Raw genomic sequence first — 20,246 nt, 5'->3', positions numbered from 1 at the left:
ACCTTTGTGGGAAGCCCCCACCTTCCAACTGAAGGGCTTGCCGCGGTGCTTTTCAAAGGGGAAAAGATGGTTCGCGGAGTCACGGAGGCTAGAAATGCTCCAAAGGAGCCTCCGCCTCTGTTAACAAATAGGGGTCCCCGCGGCACGGCGAGCGGGAGACAGACTGATGAGGCTCGTCTGGGCGGGAGCCCCGGAGGCGAGGCGAGCCTCGCTGCGGCAGGAGAGGGGAAAGACCGTGACGCCTGCCGCTCTCTCCCGGAGCAGCGCCAGGGCTCCCCCTTTTGCCGCGCGACTCCTCTCCGTCACCACCACCGGCAAGCCCAGCCGGCCACGCTTTCCTCTTCCACCCCCCCTCACCGCCCCCCCCTTCCGACTCTCGTCTGTGCCGCTCGTCGGCCGCGCGCCTGCGCGAGCCCCTCTAGCTTAAGTCTATTCTCTCTCTCTCTCTCGACCGGCTTTCCGTCTGCCTGTCCGTCCGTCCGTCCGTCCGTCCTTTCCTACGGTTTCGCAGAGCTTCCCCTCATCCAGCTTGGGCGCCGGGCATGGGCAGCGAGAGCGCGCGCAGGAGCAGCCCGGGCTCCGCCGCTCCCCGTGCACCCGCTCCTGCTCCTGCTGCTCTTCTTGCCCTGTTACCTCCAGGGCGGCGCCTCGGCGGCGCTCCCGCCTTTTCCCACCGAGGACGGGTGAGTGGAATGGATGGATGGCTCCTCCTTCGGAGCACCTGCTCTCTCTCTCTCTCTCTCTCCCCCCGGCGGTGGGGTGGGTCGGCGGACTGTTCGCTCTCTCTCTTGGTATTCGAAGGAATTGGTGCCTGTGGCGACTGTGGTGGGAAGCGAAAGGCGGGAGGGGAGGGGAGGGAAGTGGAGTGGGTGGGGGGGGGGGAGACCAAGCAGCGACAGCCGTTCCTCCTACCGCAGCGAGAGGCGCTTTGGCTTTTGCTTCGCGCCTGGATGGCTTCCTAGCCCTTTCCCTGAGAGGACTGCCCGAGACTTCTTGGAGGAAGGAGTAAAGGTGTGGGGGAAGAAGGAAGGGGAGTAGGCTTTCCCAGAAATGGAGATAAAAACACCAGCTCGAACCCGCAAGACCCGGCTCTCCAGAAATCTCCAGAGCGCTGCCCTTCTTTGAGCCACCTTTTCTTTTGCACGTGTCCCGCCTGACCGCCTCTCCACGCGAGTTCCCTCGCGTGTTGGTCGCCGTGGGCGATACCCGGCTCCTGTAAGCCCTCCTGAGCCTTCTAAATCAGCTCCTCCGGTGAGTCCTAGCTGAACCATCCCGTCCCCCCACCCACAACCCGTATCCCACCCGCCGTTGTTATTAGGACATTAAAACAAAAAAAACAACTTCCGAGGGGCCGTTTTATTTTTCAAGGAGCCATTTGAATAGAGGTTGGAGGCTTCCTTCCCCTCCCGCCCTCAGTTCCTCCTGCCTGAGCAGCCTTCTCCCCTTTCCCTCCTGCTTCTCGCCGTACAAAGAAGTCTTTAAAAAGAGATCCCCTGGTCGCCCGCTAGCTTGCTGGGGTTGTGCCAGTCCTTCTCCAGCCGTAGGACCTTTTTTTTCTGGACAGAGCAAAGAATCTGAGCTGGACAGAAGGAGAAGGCAGACGGGCCCGCCTGGTTCCCAAGGGCTTTTTGTAATGAAGCTTTGGCATAGGTAAGTGTCCCCTCTCTGCTCTCTGGAGGGAATGCAGAAAGGTTAAACCCAAATGAACTTTGTTGGGGGAAATCGCCTTTCCGTTTTGACGCCTTGCTCTCTTTCTTTGTGTTCTTCGCGGGGTTCTGCAGCACGCTTTCTGATCTCCTTTATTCCACAGTGAGCTGTGTAGTATTTTCAGGTTTTTTTTTTTTTTTTTGCTATTTCGGTAGTTATCGTGGAAGGTTGTTATGACAGCAGCCCCACCCCCATCCCCCCAATCACTACTTCTTATCCTCGCTTCCCAGATTAAGCATGAAAGACGTTGTGCTGATTGCCAAAAAGTACTTACACTTGTGATTTTTAAATTACATGCGCTATGGATACAAATAAACGCATATTACACATCTGAATCCTATTTGCTTCTACAGCCGGGTCGCCTGAATCTTTGCAATTTACGACCCTGCAGAATGGAAGAATTCGAGGATGGAGTATTGTTTAACGTTCTTTTCTGGAATGTTTGTGTTCAATGTCATATTGAACTTGGAAATATGTGAAAAAGGTCTTTAATTCTGTAAATGGTGTTGCTCTTTTGAAGATTTGGGATGAATACAGTGTGTGTGTGTGTGGAGGGAGAGAGAGAGAGAGAGAGAGATTTAACTGGAGTTTCACAAGATTAAGTGATGTTTCTTTTAATGCTAGCAGCTGTATCTAGGGTTTGGGACATGACTGGATTGTAGGAATCTAGGTAACAACTGATAATAGTTCAGGGTTAATAGTTTAAAATGCTCAGATTCACATGTTCTATACAGATAAATGAATCATGAATGACAATACTGTTGATACTTGTGTATCATGATACTCCCTGTTGCAACAAGATATATTCAGAACTGTTGCCCTTGTTTCTTACATTTCTTCTCCCCCCTCTTTATTTTAAGGGGAGGAAATGTGAAATAGGTATGAATACATGTTTTGTTGTGGATTAGAAAACACTTAAAAGTATCTGGTCCATTTTTCTCTTGTGGAGCAATATACTTGAATAGCAGGTTTTAAACAAATGTGAGCTGGCTTTTACTTCCTTCTCAGATCTGTTGCATTAGTACCTTTTGAATTCTTAACACCTGCATTTTAATAAGTTCACTTTTATTTTAGGCAAGGTTTGCTCTGTACATGTTAATAAATGTCTACAATGAGAAAGGCGAGGCCAAAAATCAACATAGAAAAAAATACATGTCATTTATCCAAAATTCAATGCTTTGGATAAATAGATACTCATAGCAACATAGAGAGTGAAAAAATGTATCCAATACTCTTTAACTTAGGTGAATAAACATGTGTTGGTATGTGAATTGAAATGTTGAAAAGATAATTATTGTGCTATATTACTAGAAAAATGCTAATACATGAAATTAATTCAAATATTTGTGATTGTGTTGTAAGTAAATCAATTAGAGATTTTGACCCCTTTGTTAAACCATTATCAGAAGAAAGCACTATGAAATAGAAGCTAACCTTGTACTATCAAAAACAGGGTATTATTTAATGAGGGAAAAACATACCTTGTTGATGTCACTAATACATCATCAGCCTTTCAGCCAACATAGAAGTCTTCATTGTGAGACAGCCAGCTATCTGATGTAACCACAGTTCTCTGCACATATACTCAAAAAAGATTTTTTTAGATCCATTGGATTGGAACTAGGGTGAAAATAGAGAATATTATCTGCCCACTTGAGAAGGTGACTCATGTTGTCAAAGTAATCCCTCTTAAAAGATGGACCAGCCAACCAATTACTATAAGATGTATCTAAATAAGCCTAGGAACACTATAATAATGAAACAACCTTGGATGTAGAATATAAGCAAAAGCCATCAGTTTTTTTCTCACACACATGTATGTATATTGTAGGTATATATTAAACGTGCAAAAGAACAAAATATGAACTCAGACTGATGTGGCTAGAGCAGATAAGTATCCTGCTTTGAGAATTGGTTGCCCTACAAGTTTTAATAAATTACTATGCAGGTAGTCCTTGACTTACAACCACAATTGAGCCCAAAATTTCTGTTGCTAAGTGAGACATTAAGTGAGTTTTGCCCCATTTTATGGCTTTTCTTGCCACAGTTGTTAAGTGAATCACTGCAGTTAAGTTGGTAACATGGTTGTTAAGTGAATCTGGCTTCCCCATTGACTTTGCTTGCCACAAAAGGGGGCACATGACCCCAGGACACTGCAACCATCATAAATATGGGTCAGTTGCCAAGTGTCTGAATTTTCATCACATGACCATGGGGATGTTACAATAGTCGTAAGTGTGAAAAATGGTCATATGTCACCTTTTTCAGTGCCTTTGTAATTTTGAATGGTCACTAAATGAACTGTTGTAAGTCAAGGACTACCTGTATACAGATACTGGTATTTTAATATTGAATGTGTCCTTCTCACTAATAAAAGAGGAAAGATAAATTTTAGCATGGATGGAAATCAGTCCTAGAATGTACAATAACAGATTCTTCAGTCTTAAAATTATTTGATGAGCACGGGGATATCCATGTATAATTTCAGGATGCATTTTCTTTTGTCTGAATTGTGTAAGTTACACAAAAGTTTGAAGTTAGGTGATATATACCTAACTGAGTTAGAAGCAATCATGTGAAGTAAGATAACCTAAGAAATCATGCATGCCCAAGGTCAATTAGGAAATACCATGGGTGAGTGGATGTCTGAATTGAAGTATTTCAGTTAACTCATAATGGCTTATGTACTAAAGTTGCAAATATGATGAAAAAGCACATATAGTGATGAATAAAGCATATAACCATTTATCTTAATGCTAGTTTCATATCCATCAATCATGAAACATAAATTGAAAGGAACAACGTTTTATATGATACTACAAGATGGGAATGGAAGATGTTTAAAAAACATTGGAAAATGTCTGTTTCCAAATGTTGATTTTTAAAAAAAAATCTGTAGTTTAATAAAACCAAACTGCACAATATGCAGTTCTATGGTTAGATAAAAATGCAGTAGAGCAGGGGTGAGCAATCTACAGGTCACACATAGCCCCCAGCACCTTAGTAGTGTTTATTAACATCACGGGTTAGTTCTGCCAAAATATTATTCAGGAGAGCTGAAGATTTTTTTTTCCTCCTCAAGATAAAAGTAAAAATAGGAGCAGAATGCCTTATCTTTTTCAATGACCTACTAGCTGGTCAGCCTTTGATTCAAAGAAAGTTCCACACTCTTGCAGTAGCAGATACTTTATAGCAGGAGTGTCAAACTCACATCACGGCAGTGTCACGCGACATATCGTGATTTTTTTCCCTCTTTGAAAATGGGTGTGGGTGTGGCCAGCGCATGATGCATCTGTGAGGTGGACCGTGAGTATGATAGCCCTGCTTTATAGGATATGACAAAGATTACAACATCATAATGGAGGGGGGGGAAATTAAATGAGAAAAATCAGATTACATCTAAAATAAACCATCAATTTGAAAAGAACTATGTCACTCCTTTCCTACCCATATTTACATGTTTCATTCCATTCATAAAATTAGAATGATTGTAGTTTGAACTATGCCTTTTAAAAAGCTATATTTATTTATTTATTTATTTTTATTTATTTATTTTATTTATTTGATTTGCCAATTGTTTACAAGATAATAAGTATAAATGTATACATAGTTGTGAATACATGAAATGGTTACATATAAGAAAAATAAAAATAAAAGAATAAGAGAAACAATAGGACAGGGACGGTAGGCACGTTGGTGCGCTTATGCATGCCCCCTGCGCTTATGCACGCCCCCGTTTGATTCACCTCTTTTGTTTCTGATTTTTGCTTGCTACTCAAGAAGAATTTTTTAATTGTTTTTAAATATATCTTTTAAAATCTATTCATCTATTTATTTAAAATCTTTTAACTCTAAATGTATTTACATCAGTTTTAATAAAAGCAGCTTACACTCACAATGTCTTAGAAGTGAATCAAATTCTTTATCAAAATTATGGGACTGGGATTGAATATTATAAATCTACATAATATAGGTTCAGTAAGATGTTAAACTTTCTGATTAAAAAAAAAACACCTTTAGGACATTTATATTGAACTCAAGGGTGAAAACTCTTCTGCTATGAGTATTTGGGCCAGGTTATTCCTAGAAATATCTCAAATATCAAAATCTCCCCATTTTAAACAATTTGCCACACTTTTGTATAAAAATATATTTCTGGATAGTAATAAAGAGTCAAAATATCCAGTGTTCTTATGGAATGAGTATTACATTTCATTTAAAACTCAATCATTTTAAAACCAGCTTTTCTTTTTCTTGATGGCAGCATTGCTGATTCTGTAATACTGTTCAGCTAGCCTATGTAACATTACATTGTTATCCCGTGCCTTCCCAATAGCGGAGTAACAGATTAGTGGCAAAACTCCCAAATCACAATGCTTAAGAATAGGATTACTCTGATCAGCTCACACATGCAAGGCACTTTGAATGCTTGGGAGTCACATGGAAAATGCCAGTCATGGCAAATTGTCTGATACACAATGGCAATCTACTTCGATAAAACTGTACTCCCAAGTATAAGCAGTCAATACTGTATGTTTAGCCTCGGCTAATATAGATGGTGATAAAGGAATATGGAATTTTAATCCAAAATCTGCATGAAATTCCATCACCATATCCAATTCACAGCCTTCATCCCGGAAGAACTGAGTACGCATAGCAATACTGGTAGTCCTTAACTTGCAACCACAATTGGGAAGGAACAATTCATTGTGAAGTGGTACAATGAGGCATCATCACCTGACCTCACCTAATTTTACAACCTTTTTGTCATGCTTGTTAAGTGAATCACTCAAGATTGTCAAGCGAGACATCATGAGCCTGTTGCTTGCAACCTTCTGCTGGCTTCTCAATTGACTTTGCTTCTTAGAAGTCGGCTGGGAAGTCACAAATTGTAATCGTATGATTGATGGATGCTGCAACTGGCATAAGTGTGTGAACCCATTGCCAAGTGCCCTGCTCATTATCACAAGACTGCAGGGTTGCTGCAAACTTAATAAGTGTGAGGACCAATTTTCAGTAACTTCAAATGCTCACTAAACAAATGGTTGTAAGTTGAGGGACAACTTGTACTGAGAAAATGCTTATGATAGTTGTGACTGATAACCAGCAGCTACAGAGGGTTTTGCAGTCAAGAATAAAAATTTCCTCAGAGCCCAAATACTGAGAGCAGCAGCCTACATACCAAACCTTTTTTTCCAAAGAAACTGGCCTTAAGATACATTGACATCCTAGAGTCTATTGACAAGGGGGATTCAGTGGTGGGATTCAAGATCCTTATTACCTCTGAGGACACAGTCAACAAACATGTGAAAAAATAGAAGACAATATTTAAGTGAGATAATTTTGTAGCAATAATATTCCCCCCCCCCCAACCTGTGGATACTATTCTGTAATTACAGTTCTGCATCATGTTTTTTTTTTAAACATTTGCTATAAGTTTTATAACTTAGCAATGAACCTAATAGGGCTGTGAATGCCTTAATTTTTCATGTTGAAAACATGCCAGAAGCTTGGATGTTATGGCTTCTTTTTACTAAAATCTATATTTCCCATATTAAAGAGGAAAACATTGTTTTAATCAATTGAGTTATGGAAAGGAGGTTTTATTTGTTACAGTGGAAATTGTTGAATATTCTGTATATTTTTTCTTTGGATGCTTAAAACAGATTGATGGCAAAAGTGTAAGAATAACAGTGTAATAATTGTTGGGCATTGTGGACAGATTAGCAGAAAGATTGACAAGACCCATTTATTGCTTTATTGTCTGTTTAAGCAAAATATCTGTTATTTGGACAAGATATTTCCTGTTTCTAACCTGCCCTGTTGTCAAAATGGCTATTAGTAAAACTTACTTTCCAAGCTTCTAGTCATGATGTATGCATGTTTGTGTAATACTTACTGTGTTAATGTAATACTTACTGTGTTAATGTGGGTTTGTTGTAATTTTCTTGGATTATATAATATTGATGGGTTGCTGCAATTATTAGCTGCGTTATTCTGAATCTTTTTCTTAAATTTAGCTGAAAAGCAGTTTCATTCTAGTGAAGGCAAGAAGTTCTTAATAATTCCAATGGGAATTATTTAAATTTAGGATAAGTTACTGTTGGGATAAGGTAAGAACAGGATCAAATTATTGAACTTCCACTTCTTTGTCAAAAAACCCTGGCCCATCTAAATTTGATTTTGATTTAATTTTGGTTACATGTTATTACTGAGTTACTGTATTATTGTATATAGCTGCCCATCTTGCTCTGGGTGGCAAAAATAATTAAAACATCAGTATAACAATAAATAAAATGGCAATAAATTCACAAATCTTGTTGGTAAGTTTTTCAGAATTTAATATATAATGCCAGCTATAATGTTATACTGTACTCTATGAATCTACAATTTCAAATACAATTTTTAACTATTGGAATAATCACTTCCTATTCTTTCTATTAAGTATAATTCATATATTTTTCCCCTAGTGTTTTCCTGCAAGGGCTGGATCTGTTTTTTGAAAGCAATTGCAACAGGAATTGATGCAAACCTGGTATTGTGGGCTAAGAGAGTATGACTGGCCCAAAGTTACCCAGCTGCCTTTCATGCCGAAGGCGATATTAAAACTCACCATATCCTGATTTCTAGTTTTTTAACCACTAGTTTTATTATTAAAGTATTACTTCTTAAACATTATTTAAAACATTTGATTAAGAAACTCATCAAAAACCAATTGTTTTGTAAATTTATGTCTTTAAAATCAGTGATGCTACTGTTTCGTGTTAAACGTTTACGGTTAGTCTTATTTTAATGAGTCAATGAGGATAGTATTTTTGCTCTTGCAAAAAGAGATTAAGTCAATTGTATGTTGCACCATTTAAAGAAAAAATTCAGTCATACTGCTGCGTACTCTTACTAAGGTCAAGATATTTTTAGCTGTTTGCTTTGCTTCTAGTTTTCTTCGTATTTTTCAAATTGATTTTGTATTTTCACAGAACATAAGGCCATAAAACTTCACTGTCTCAATGAAGAGTCAGAAACTGAATATGGTAGTTCAAAATCTTCTCTCTGCTTACGTTAACAGCCTGTTTTCATTAAGATTCTGTATAAGTTATAAAAGATAATATGTGAAATCAACTATAAGGACTGCATCCAATAACAATAGTCTTGCTTTACTCTGTCTAGGCTTTTTTTACTTACTTTCTTTTCTTTGTGTTTCTTTCATTCAATCATGACTGATTCTCTAAGTCCCTGCAGTTTCTTTGCAAGTTTTTCAGCCATTGCTTCCTAATTAGGGCTGAGAGGAAGAGAGAGAGAGAGAGAGAAAGAGACTGGCTCAAGGACACCCAATTGACTTTGTGCCTGTGAGACTAGAACTTAGGCTCTCCCAATTTCTAGTCTGATGTCTTAGCCATTATACTACACCAAACTGATTCTCTTTATTGCTTACTTGGTATCATGGACCATAATTGATTTATCAACCTTCAGAGACAACTTTTCTAGGGGCAGATATGGTATTGGTGTTCCCTCCATTGCATGAGCACAATTGGTTCCTGGTAGAACAGACAACTATAAGTCTCATGAAATCTTCAGTATATGGGTAATAACCCCATGTTTCAGTTTCTTTATTTTATTCCTTCTGGTTATTGATGAAGACCAGACATTTATCTTGGTGCCAGACCAAACAACTCACATCCAAACAGAGGAATGTCCTAGGTTGTCATTCACTGCTGTACAAGGACAAGTAGCCCATTACTGACATTTGTTGCCTTGTTGAGTGGCTTGGGAATTCATAGTCCACAACATCCAGCATGCATAACAGGACTCACATTAGATTTTCCCTAATAAATCTTGAGTGAGGGTAATACTTGAGTGAGGAATCTATTAATTTATTTGTTTGAATTCTATTTCACCTTTTTTTTTTCAGATACTCCAGGTCTTGTAGATAGTCCTTCCTACCCTGTGAGGTAGTTTGAGCTGAGAGAGTGTGCCTGATTCAAAGTTATTGACAAAGCTTTCATTGCTGAGAGCGAATTTAGCAGATTATTCCTAATAACTTCTTCGTATCCTGGTTTTCATTTGATCCGTTATGGCAGTGGTGGCTAACCTTTTTGGCACCGAGTGCTGAAACGGGAGCACACATGTGCACCAGAAACTGGAAGAGCAGCTCCCTGATGCATGTGTGTGGGAGCACTGGAAACCGGAAGCTTAGCTTCCCAGTGCATGCACGGCATCCACCTGGTCTTCTGGTTTATAATGTGCATGCGCATGCGAAGACCATCTGGCCAGCACGCACATGCATCCAGGGACCTGCTCTTCCAGTTTCTAGTACTCCTGCATGCACGAAGACCAGCTGGCGGCACGCATGAGCCGGAACCTGGAAGAGCAATGGACAACAGCTGGCATGCCTGGAGAGATGGCTCTGCATGCCACTTCTGGCACACGTGGCATAGGTTCACCATCACAGTGTTATAGATGGCATTGCCTAGGAAATCTTAGTTAGTTAGAGTTCTTTCCAAGGACCTGAAAATCATGTGGAGTAAGGACATGAGTTACCCAAACTACCAATCAAATGTAATCATTGACAAATGTTGATACATTTCCCAATGTAATGTTCTGGCAATGCCATTCTCTTAATGTTTTGGAAAATAAAAGGCAGTACTATTCCAACATGTTTTCTACATTGGTGTGTGTGTGTGTTTTATTATAAAAGTTATGTGTCCACATAGATGCTTGGGGATTTTCATATATCCATGAAACATAAATATAACAAAAATGTTTCCAATTAAAGCAGTAATTGTATTCCTTCTTAGAGACCACTTCTAGCAACATTACATGACAAATGATCCATGGAATGATTCTCTTGAATATCTTCTCAAGTTTTTGCAGAGAGTATGACATCTGGGTCTCGGGGGGAAGGCTATTTCAGAGGGATGAAAGACTCAAAGAAAAGTGTTGTTTCCTAATTCTCCTTTTCAGATCTCACACAAAGAGATCCTGTGTATCTTTATGCATTACTTTAATTGAAGTTGTTGGGGAAATGCCCAACCTTGTTGTCCAATCGTGTAGGGCTGTACACATAATAACTAATAACTGAATTGCATTCAGTGTAGTGCCTCCAATATTGGTACCATGTGATTCTGGCAATTCTCACCTGCCAGTGAAGAGGTGACTGCATTTTGTAATAATTACAGCTCCTACATAGTTCTCCAGAGTGTCCCCCTATTTATGGTACCTTATATTAATGCCATTTATACATGATATGGATGTGGGCAATTGACTCCAAGGCATCTTGTTTCAGGGAGAGCTGCATAGTAAAAAAGCAAATGGTTCCGCCCCTTATTCCTTTCCAGATTCCATGTCAAGTTCTTCAGCTAAAAAAAAATAAGAAAAAGATAAAGATTTCTGTGGACAGTTGTGTCTGACTCTAGACCTTCTAGACTCTAGACCAGGGTGGCAACCACGGCCCGGTTGCTACATCTGGCCCCGTTGGTCTTTTTAATCCGCCACCGAAGATTGGTACAGAATTAAGGTTTGATGTGAATGATTGAATGATTGCATTCATTTGATTTTGACTTGTATGACAGGCATTTCGACACCAGGTGGTGGCCCATCTGTCAAATTTAAAAAGTCAATGAGGCCCTGAGCCAAAAAGTTTGCCCACCCCTGCTCTAGACGGTGATTCTTTCTTAGCCAAGGGAGCCAGCATTGTCCCAAGACACTTTCCATGGTCATGTGGCCTGGCTATATGCCAAAGATACACGGAATGCTGTTATCTTCCCACTGAGGTGTTATCTATTAATCTACTCACATTTGCATGCTTTCAAACTGCTAGGTGGCAGAAGCTGGGGCAGAAATGGGAGCTCATCCCATTGCACAGCACTCAGATTTCCAACCCAGGCTGTCAATTTTCCAGCTGACAAGCTCAGTACATTTATTAGCATGTTATCATGTAACATGCCATTTCTTGCAGTAGTTTCTGGAGAATGTTGAAAATCAGGGATGAAATAAACCCAACGGTAGCCTAAAAAAGAGCTACCACTGAGTAGCCATTCTAAAACCAAAGAGGAACAGTGCTGCTCAACCAGTGGTGGTATTCTACTGGTTTGGCCCAGTTCTATCAAGCTGGTAGTGCTGATGAGCAGCAGAGACTGCACCCGTTCTCTCTGCTGCTCTGCTGTTGGGCCCACCCGCCCGCCTCATCTTTATTCCCTGCTTTTGAAAAGTAGCTGCTTTGTGCGGCACAGCAGAGTGCCGCGCAGCAGCTGCTGAAGCAACAGGGAGAGTCCAGGCTTGCAGGAGGTGAGTTGGAACGCTTCTGCACAAATGCCTTTGCACCTGCGCAAAGTGCGCATTTGTCACGCGCGCACACAAAGTATGTGCACACATGCAAAGCGCACCCACCAAGCCACACCCACCGAACTGTTGGTAAAAATCTTTGAATCCCACCACTGTGCTCAACTACTAATTATTGTGAACAATTGTTGTGGGGGGGGGGGGAGAGAGAAAGAATCAAGAATATCAAAAGCCAGAGACCACAAATCATAAAACACAGTGACTACTAGTTAGCAGAGAATGTTGTAGAATGTAGACAGAGTGGCTCCTACCTCTACTCAGAGAACACCACCTTGAGAGGGAAAAATGATTGAAGCTGAGATACTACAGTTTAAGCTTACTTCGAATATATTTCCCATCTTCCAGTTTATGAGCAAATGCGAACCTTTTTGAAGCAAGGCAGAATGGATGGACAGTGATAGTTTGACCTGAGCTGGGACAAAGTTTCCCATTAATAAAAGCTGAAGGAGGCACTAGTACTTTTAAGACAGAGGTACCAACTTGAAATAAATTGGAATTTCCTAGTTGTAAAAGCTATTAAGGAATAGAATAGCCTGTCTCCTGGAGCTCTAGCACTGGAAGTTTCAAAAGAAAAGTTTGGCTAGCCATTCATCTGCAATAGTTTGAAGATTCCTTCTCTGGACTAGAAGATTTGAAATATTCCTTCTGACTATATGATTCTACCTCAGGCAACCATAAAATCTAATTATAGGCAGCATTTCCTCTGTGCATTCTTATTTCAACTGTTAAGAAGAAAGACATGGGAAGATCCACTTTCCAGAACGTCTATGCCATTGTGATGATGAAGAAATTGAAACCATCAGGCATGTCCTTCTCAACTGTTCATTTACAGAGGCATTCATAATATAACTTATACCTTACTTTCCAGACTTACAGACCACCCAAACTGATGCTATATCAACTAATTTCTCTTGGATTTTTTTTCTTTTGTAACTTACAATGTTCCAAATTATGTATGACATCATGCAAAATCTGCTAGAAATAGACTGATAGCAAGTATTAAATCAAGCATGTTGCATTTGTAATCTTTAGTTTCATAATTTTCACTGTTACAGCTGCACCTTTTAGCTTTCAGGATGGCATAGAATACTATCTTACTATCTTTTATTACAGTATTTTACTGTAGTGCTTAGTTGTTATAAATTTAATTAAGTGCTAGTTTAAATTAATCTTATAATATTTTATAACTGTTGAGTTTTATAATAATTCCATAGTTTTTATGTTCTGTGCATAATTTTCTTAATTTCATTTAGTCATAACTCTGTTTCATAATTTCATAGCTGTGATGTATGGACTATTCTTAAATTATAGCTAGTAATTTTATATATAATTTTGCACAGTAATCTATATTTTTACCGTATGTTGGGCAAAGTCCAAAATAAAGTTCATCATATTGAATATATGTCAACTTGCCTAACAGAGAATGTGGATAAGGTCTTTCAAGTTTAAGATCTAGCACTGATTTGGATTCTATAAATCTTGTAGCTGTGAAGGTTTGCCATAACTTGCTAATTCTCTCAAATATTGGTTACTTCATTGAGAGTTTATCTGCTGCCCTTAAAATGGGAGGTGGGAAAGTGTAGGAGAAATAGCAGCAGAACCTGTTATTTGAGTCAAAAGAGGAATCAACCTAGAATCTTTAGGTAGCCACAGACGGAATTAGTCCAACCCCACATTGAATTCTGTTAATTTTAATCTAGTGCCAAAATAGTGATAACTATTAATTGAGAAGATTCCTGTTCATAGGCATAATCAATAAATTTAATTGGAAGATCCTTATTATTTTGATCAGTTAATGCTCTAGGTCAGTGTTCTGAAAAGCTTAGCAATATCTCAAATCCGTTTGGTTCTAGATGACAATATTTGAATCCATTCTGATCTAGCTTTTTTCCTAGATCAGTTAACTATATAGAAATTTATCAAACAAAATCGCTGTAGAAGATCTGTGATATAATAATTTTGCAAGCTTTTGAATAAGTGCTGCAGAACAATACCAATAGTTATATCCACTTCCTTTTGTGTTTTTTTTTTTATTCTGTCCTATCTCTTGAATTATATGTAAGGTCTTTATGGTATTAACAAATTACCAATTCATCTGCTAAGCAATTCTTTTGCTTGGCAGAAAAAAGTTCAACGTTTAGTCATTGCAAATTTTTGCCTTTTCAGGTCCTGTAAGCAGAGAACAAAAGATGGCAAATGTGTGTATTTTTATAACATAAGAAAGTGTTGACTATAGTAATATAATGCTTTGTTCTAAATTAGTATACAGTGTAGTATATTAGTATATTAATTAGACTCTATTAATATAAGAAAAGGAACAAGACAAGGGTGCCCACTATCACCTTTGTTGTTTGTGTTAACTTTGGAAGTGTTAAACAGAAATATTAGAGATGAAAAGAATATAAAAGGAATGAAAATTAAAAAGGAAGAATTTAAGCTGCAAGCATTTGCCGATGATTTGGTTTTCATCTTAGAAGACCCTTTAGAAACAGCATGAAAATTGATAGAAAAGATAGAGACATATGGAAAGGTGGCTGGTTTGAAAATAAATAAAGTTAAGACAAAGATTTTGACAAAGAATATGCTATTAAGACAAAAGGAAGAACTGGCAGATCTATTGAAAATTCAAGTTACGAATAAGATCAAGTATTTGGGGATATACTTGACAGCAAGATGTAGTACATTAAAAGAGAATAATTATATTAAACTTAAACAGCAGATAGTGCTAGATCTGGCGAAATGGGAAAACTTACAACTCTCACTAATAGGGAGAATCTCAACAATCAAGATGAATATATTACCCAGAATTTTATATCTTTCAAACAATTCCAATTAGGCTTGGAAAAGATTATTTTGAAGATTTAAATAAAATCGTGTTGAAATATATATGGCAAGGTAAGAAAGTGAGAATAAAGTTAAAACTTTTGCAAGATGCTAGAATTAGAGGAGGATTTGGTTTGCCTAATTGGGAATTGTACTACCAAGCTACAAATCTGATGTGGGTTAAGGAATGGATAACACTAAGAAATGCTAGATTGTTGACATTAGAAGGACATGATCTGTTGTTGGGGTGGCATGCTTTTTTATGGTACAAAGGAACTAAAACACAGGGGTATTTTAGAAGACATTATATATGGGAGTCTCTGTGGTTAAACTGGGAGAAGGTTAAAAGACAATGTTATTTGAACATTCCAGTCTGGTTATCAACTATTGAAGCATTTTCGTATCCTATAATATATCAAAAGGAACAAACAGATAGATATGGTGAAATACTGAATGAAAAGGGTGAACTTAAATCTATGCAAAAACTAGAGGAACAAGGTATGAAGATGAATTGGTTTTCATATGCGCAAATACATTCAAGGTATGATAAAGATTCTGAAACAGAAGGTTTCTATCATAAATTGACTGATTTAGATAAGATTTTGACAGGTACTGATGAAAAGGTGATTTAAAAATTGTATGGATATTTATTAGAAATTAAACTAGAAGAAGAACAAGTTAAAGAAACTATGATTGCTTGGGGAAAGAATTTTGGATATGGGATTGATTTAGAGAAATGGCAAAAATTGTGGTCTCAAAATTATAAAATGACAATGTCAACAGCATATAAAGAAAATTTGTATAAGATATTTTACAGGTGGCATTTTCCCCGACAAGAATAGCAAGAATGTTCAAGAATAAATCTGAAAAATGTTGGAAATGTCATCAGACACCTGGCTCATTTTACCATATGTGGTGGACTTGTGCAGATGCTAAGAAATACTAGACTAAAATCCACATGTGGTTGGAGAAAATGACAAAAAAAAAACATATCGACTTGAAACCAGAGATATTTTTATTGGGAATTTTACCTGAAATATATAGTAAAGACTTGAAATACCTGATTGTAAATGTATTAACAGCGGCTAGGATTGTATTTGCTAAAAACTGGAAAAATGAGAAGATACCATCACAGGAGGAAATAATTAAGAAAATATTGGAATGTGCTGAAATGAGTAGATTGACATTTGAAATTAGAGAACAAGAGGATAAACAATTTTATAAAATTTGGGATCTTTTCTATCAATGGTTAGATAACAAAGTACAGTAATGAAATATGTAGATTTCTAGAAAATAATAAATATATAAAGATGTACTTCTTTCTTATTATAACTGAAGCAGGACCAATTACGGCATATAAAATATGGACATTATAGTAATCTAGGTCATAGGTTAGAACTAACTTACAGGTCACATTTACTTCTGTATTTTGTTTGTTGCGAAATTAAGGAACTTATATTTTAAGGAAGTAAAGCTCTGCTTCTCTTGCAACTAAGGATGGGAATGGAAAATTACTGTTGGTGTAAGATAACAGAATAAGCAAGAAAACAAATTATCATATCCTCTTTTGTGTTCCTGCCGTAACACAGGATATTGCATTTATCTGTCCTAAGATGCGTGTATAATCAGTTGACCGTAATTTGTGAAAGTGTTAAAGGTAAACGCCCAGACCTATGCTGAGGTCATTCTGGGTATAAAGAAACCACCCCAGATGCAGCTGGGTTTTCAGAATTTGTCATGCTAATACTCTGAACGTATTGCGCAATAAACCTGATTTCCTCCACCTTTTTCGTGGTCTTGAGTCCTGTCTTCGATGTATGATTTGCTGCTACATTCAATGGCGACCGCGGCAGGACTGAAGGGACCCTGAGGCCCTCTGGAGGGGTCCATCCCGACTGCCAGAGTATCAGTGAGTTGTGGGGAACATCCCAGGCGCCATCGGACCTTTGAATCCGAGGGACTTCCTTAGACCTCTGTTCCCTGGCATCGGCGATCAGCACCTCCAAGAACCACTGCTGAAGGGTAAGAGGAACAGGACTGGGGGCTGGCCAGCTGTGAAAAAGGAAGACGCCTGCAGGCAAGTATTGGATTGGGAAAATAATCCCTCCCTATAAGCAGGGACGGAGGAGAGGACTGATCACCCTCTCTTAAAAGGTAAGGTGGGTGGAATTGTCAGGCCTGATTGTGAAGAAAGACTACTGCAGTTCCCATTGGTGACTGTGAGTGTCCAGCACCATGGGTCAGTAGAAAGCGAGTGGCGCCCGCAGTTCCCATCGGAGACCGTGTGCATCCGGCTCCCTGGGTCGGGTGTGTGTGAATGTCCGGAGAAGGAGAGACCCCCTACTCTCCTCTTCAACCCTTTCCCTCAAACTGTCTTGTCTGGTTAAGTGGGTGGCTCATGGGTGGTAAGGAAAGTACACCTGTCACTCCCTTGGAGTTTATGTTAAAACATTTCAAAGAGGCATACCAATCACAAGATTACGGTTATAAGTGGAGTAGACTAAAATTGCGAAAGTTTTGTGAGACAGAGTGGCGCACATTTGGGTTTGGGTGGCCCACTATAGGTACATTTGACATCCCCACTGCAGTACAGGTGCACCGCTTGGTCTTCCACCCTACTCTAGGACATCCAGATCAGGCACCATATATAGACGTGTGGCTGGACCTATTGAATCACCCCCCACCTTGGTTACGAGTACTAAAAATGCGTTGGTGTAAGGCTCTATTGTCACGAAAGGTTACACTGAAAACCCTGCGCAAAACTGCGCAGGTGTTGCCCAGTTGTCCTGAGGAAGCGCCACACCCCCCACCATATGTGCCACCAGGAGGGTTTGATGATGGAGGGGGAGATGAAGAATCATCAGGGGTCTCTGGGTTCATGGCCCAGCTGGACCAATGGTCCCCATATGTAAAGAAGACAGATCGATCAGCCCAGGCTGACCCTCCCCAGCGGGCATCCTCTACACCAGTGGAAAAATGGCCTGACCCTATTTCTACTGAGAGGCTCCGACAGTCTCTGAGTCTGGAACCAGGGGAGGGGACTTCATCTGGAACTGAGCCAGTTGCTGCCAGGACTCGAGCAAAAACAGAAAAAGCCTCTCTAACAGCTCCTCTGAGGCAGGTAGATCAACTGGCCATTAACCCTAGGAACCCCTCTGAGTCAGTCACACTCTCATTATTCCAGCATGTACCTTTGACTTCCTCAGACCTGTTAAATTGGAAGTTACATTACGGCCCATTCAGCGAAAAACCCATGGAAGTGGCAGACTTAGTGAAGACAATAATGGATGCCCATAATCCCAATTGGCTAGATGTCCAACAACTCATGGGGACATTGTTCAGCCCCGAGGAAAGGGAGAAAATTAGGAATGCAATCAGTGAAATATTAAAACCTGATGTTACACTGAATCATTCTTTAATTGACCTCATGGATGAGAAATACCCATCTAGTAACCCAGACTGGGATCTTTACACTGATGAAGGGAAAACACGATTGAGGGATTACCAGTCCCTTGTAGTCCGAGCCATTCGCCTTGCAGGAAAGCCTGTGATTAATATGTCAAAGCCTGCTTTAATATTGCAGGAACCCACCGAGAGCCCAGAAGCATTTTACACCCAGCTGGTAGAGGCATACCGTATGTACACCCCTATAGACCCCTCAGCCCCTGAGAACGCGCGTATGATGACTATGGCATTCATTTCCCAGAGTGCCCTGGACATACGATGTAAATTGCAACGTCTTGAGGGTGCCCTGGGAAAGCCCATGAGTGAGCTGATGGAAGTGGCCCGCAAGGTATTTGCCAATAGGGACAAAGAGGAAAACAAAAAGAAAGACCAAAAATTGCAACGGAAGGCCGAGTTACTCGCGGAGCCATTGCAGGCCCTACAAGAGGGAAGGCCCATGTCCCACGAGGTGCAGGGCCAGGCCTACAGGCTAGGGGCAACAGTCTGCAAAGGGGGGGAGATGGGAAATAGGCCCTAATCAGTGTGCCTTCTGTAAAAGGCAAGGCCACTGGAAAGGGGAGTGCCCTGAAAAGAATAATAGGGATAGGCCTGGAGACAGAATGGCCCCCCCACGGAATCTCTCCTTTGTGGTGGAAGATGGCCATAGGAAGCCAGTGGAGAGAGGCCGGGGAAGACAGGAGGTGAGAAGGGGTTTAGGAAGACCTCCCCTTGTGGGCTTGGCCCAGGTTGAGGATTGGGAATGAAACCGACCGGGTTCAGAAAGCCTCCCAGAACCCATGGTCAGCCTGAAAGTGGGAGGCAAGCCTGTCACATTTTTGGTAGATACTGGAGCCACCCGATCCGTCCTAACTCAGCCTTTGGCCCAAGCCTCTCGGCAGACTATTAATATTCAAGGGGCAACGGGGAGTACATCCCAACGCCCCTTCTTAGAACCCCTTGAGTGTACAGTAAAGGGCCAAGCTATTACTCATCAGTTTGTCTACATGCCCGATTGCCCTATCCCATTATTAGGAAGAGACTTACTTTGTAAATTACGAGCACAAATATCCTTCAAAGAAGACGGCTCCATGCACCTGGGCTATGGCAAGTTGAATTTGTCTGTACCCCTAGAGGAATCCTGGCGGCTTCTGGTCGCTAGAGATCTCAGCAACAGGAAAGAGGAAACATGGAGACAGTTCCAGGTTCCTCATTTGGTCCTGCTTCATAACTACAAAATGATTTTAGGATAGATTTGGGATGATAATATGAACTTATACAATAAATTAAGTAAATTATGGTTATCTTGTAAAACATGAATGAATAAAAGTATAGTCAAATGATTGGTTAATAATGATACTAAGGTATTTAGTTTTTGATTGACAATATGAGATTATATGTATGTAATTATAATGGAAGACTATGAAATGGAAGCACAAAACAATTTGTAAACCAACCGGCACACTGTATGTACACCTATGGAAGACAGCTTGATGTTTTTATGTTTTGTTTGTTTATGTTTGTTTTTAAAAACCAATAAAATTTTTAAAAAAAGAAAGAAAGTGTTGACTATAGTAATATAATGCTTTGTTCTAAATTAGTAATAAAGATAATTTAAATACTAATGTAAGTTTTCCATTCTATACCTTCCATGTAGCCCATATTTTGTCACTAAATGATGATTATATTGATGTATAATTAAGTAGAATGTTGTTATCCTGTATATTTTTTTAAGTAGGAATTTCTTTTAAATATTCCCATCCATGTGTCTTTTTCTTCCAATATCAGTCACTGCTCAGGCATTTTTGTATGGGGTAGGAAAGGAGAAAGAAAGTGAAGAAAGAAAAGAAAATATATGCATGGATGTGAAATAGAACACATTTTGTCTGTTCTTTTTACTACTGGCTCTGCCTACTATTATCAGTTTTACTTTCCAT

General features: G+C 39.7%; 1 protein-coding gene across 6 annotated transcripts in view; it reads left to right on the top strand.

The window, feature by feature from the left end:
- Window positions 1–461: 461 nt before the first annotated feature.
- Window positions 462–20,246, top strand: part of FUT9 (fucosyltransferase 9) — a 76,181-nt gene continuing 56,396 nt past the window's right edge. For 2 of the 6 annotated variants that reach the window (XM_087943199.1, XM_087943180.1), the window contains exon 1: window positions 938–1,251. The gene's annotated coding sequence lies outside the window, so the exon portion shown is untranslated. Of the gene's footprint in view, window positions 684–937; window positions 1,651–20,246 lie in introns of those variants that run through there. The other 4 variants (XM_026666513.2, XM_087943189.1, XM_087943208.1 and 1 more) reach the window with 4 other exon arrangements.

Source organism: Notechis scutatus, chromosome 1 (assembly GCF_049901735.1).
Source record: "Notechis scutatus isolate UNSWTSFEM ecotype Mainland chromosome 1, rNotScu1.2, whole genome shotgun sequence".
Taxonomy (NCBI): domain Eukaryota; kingdom Metazoa; phylum Chordata; class Lepidosauria; order Squamata; family Elapidae; genus Notechis; species Notechis scutatus.
Note: the sequence above shows the minus strand (reverse complement) of the source record. Positions and strands in the feature narration are given on the sequence as shown.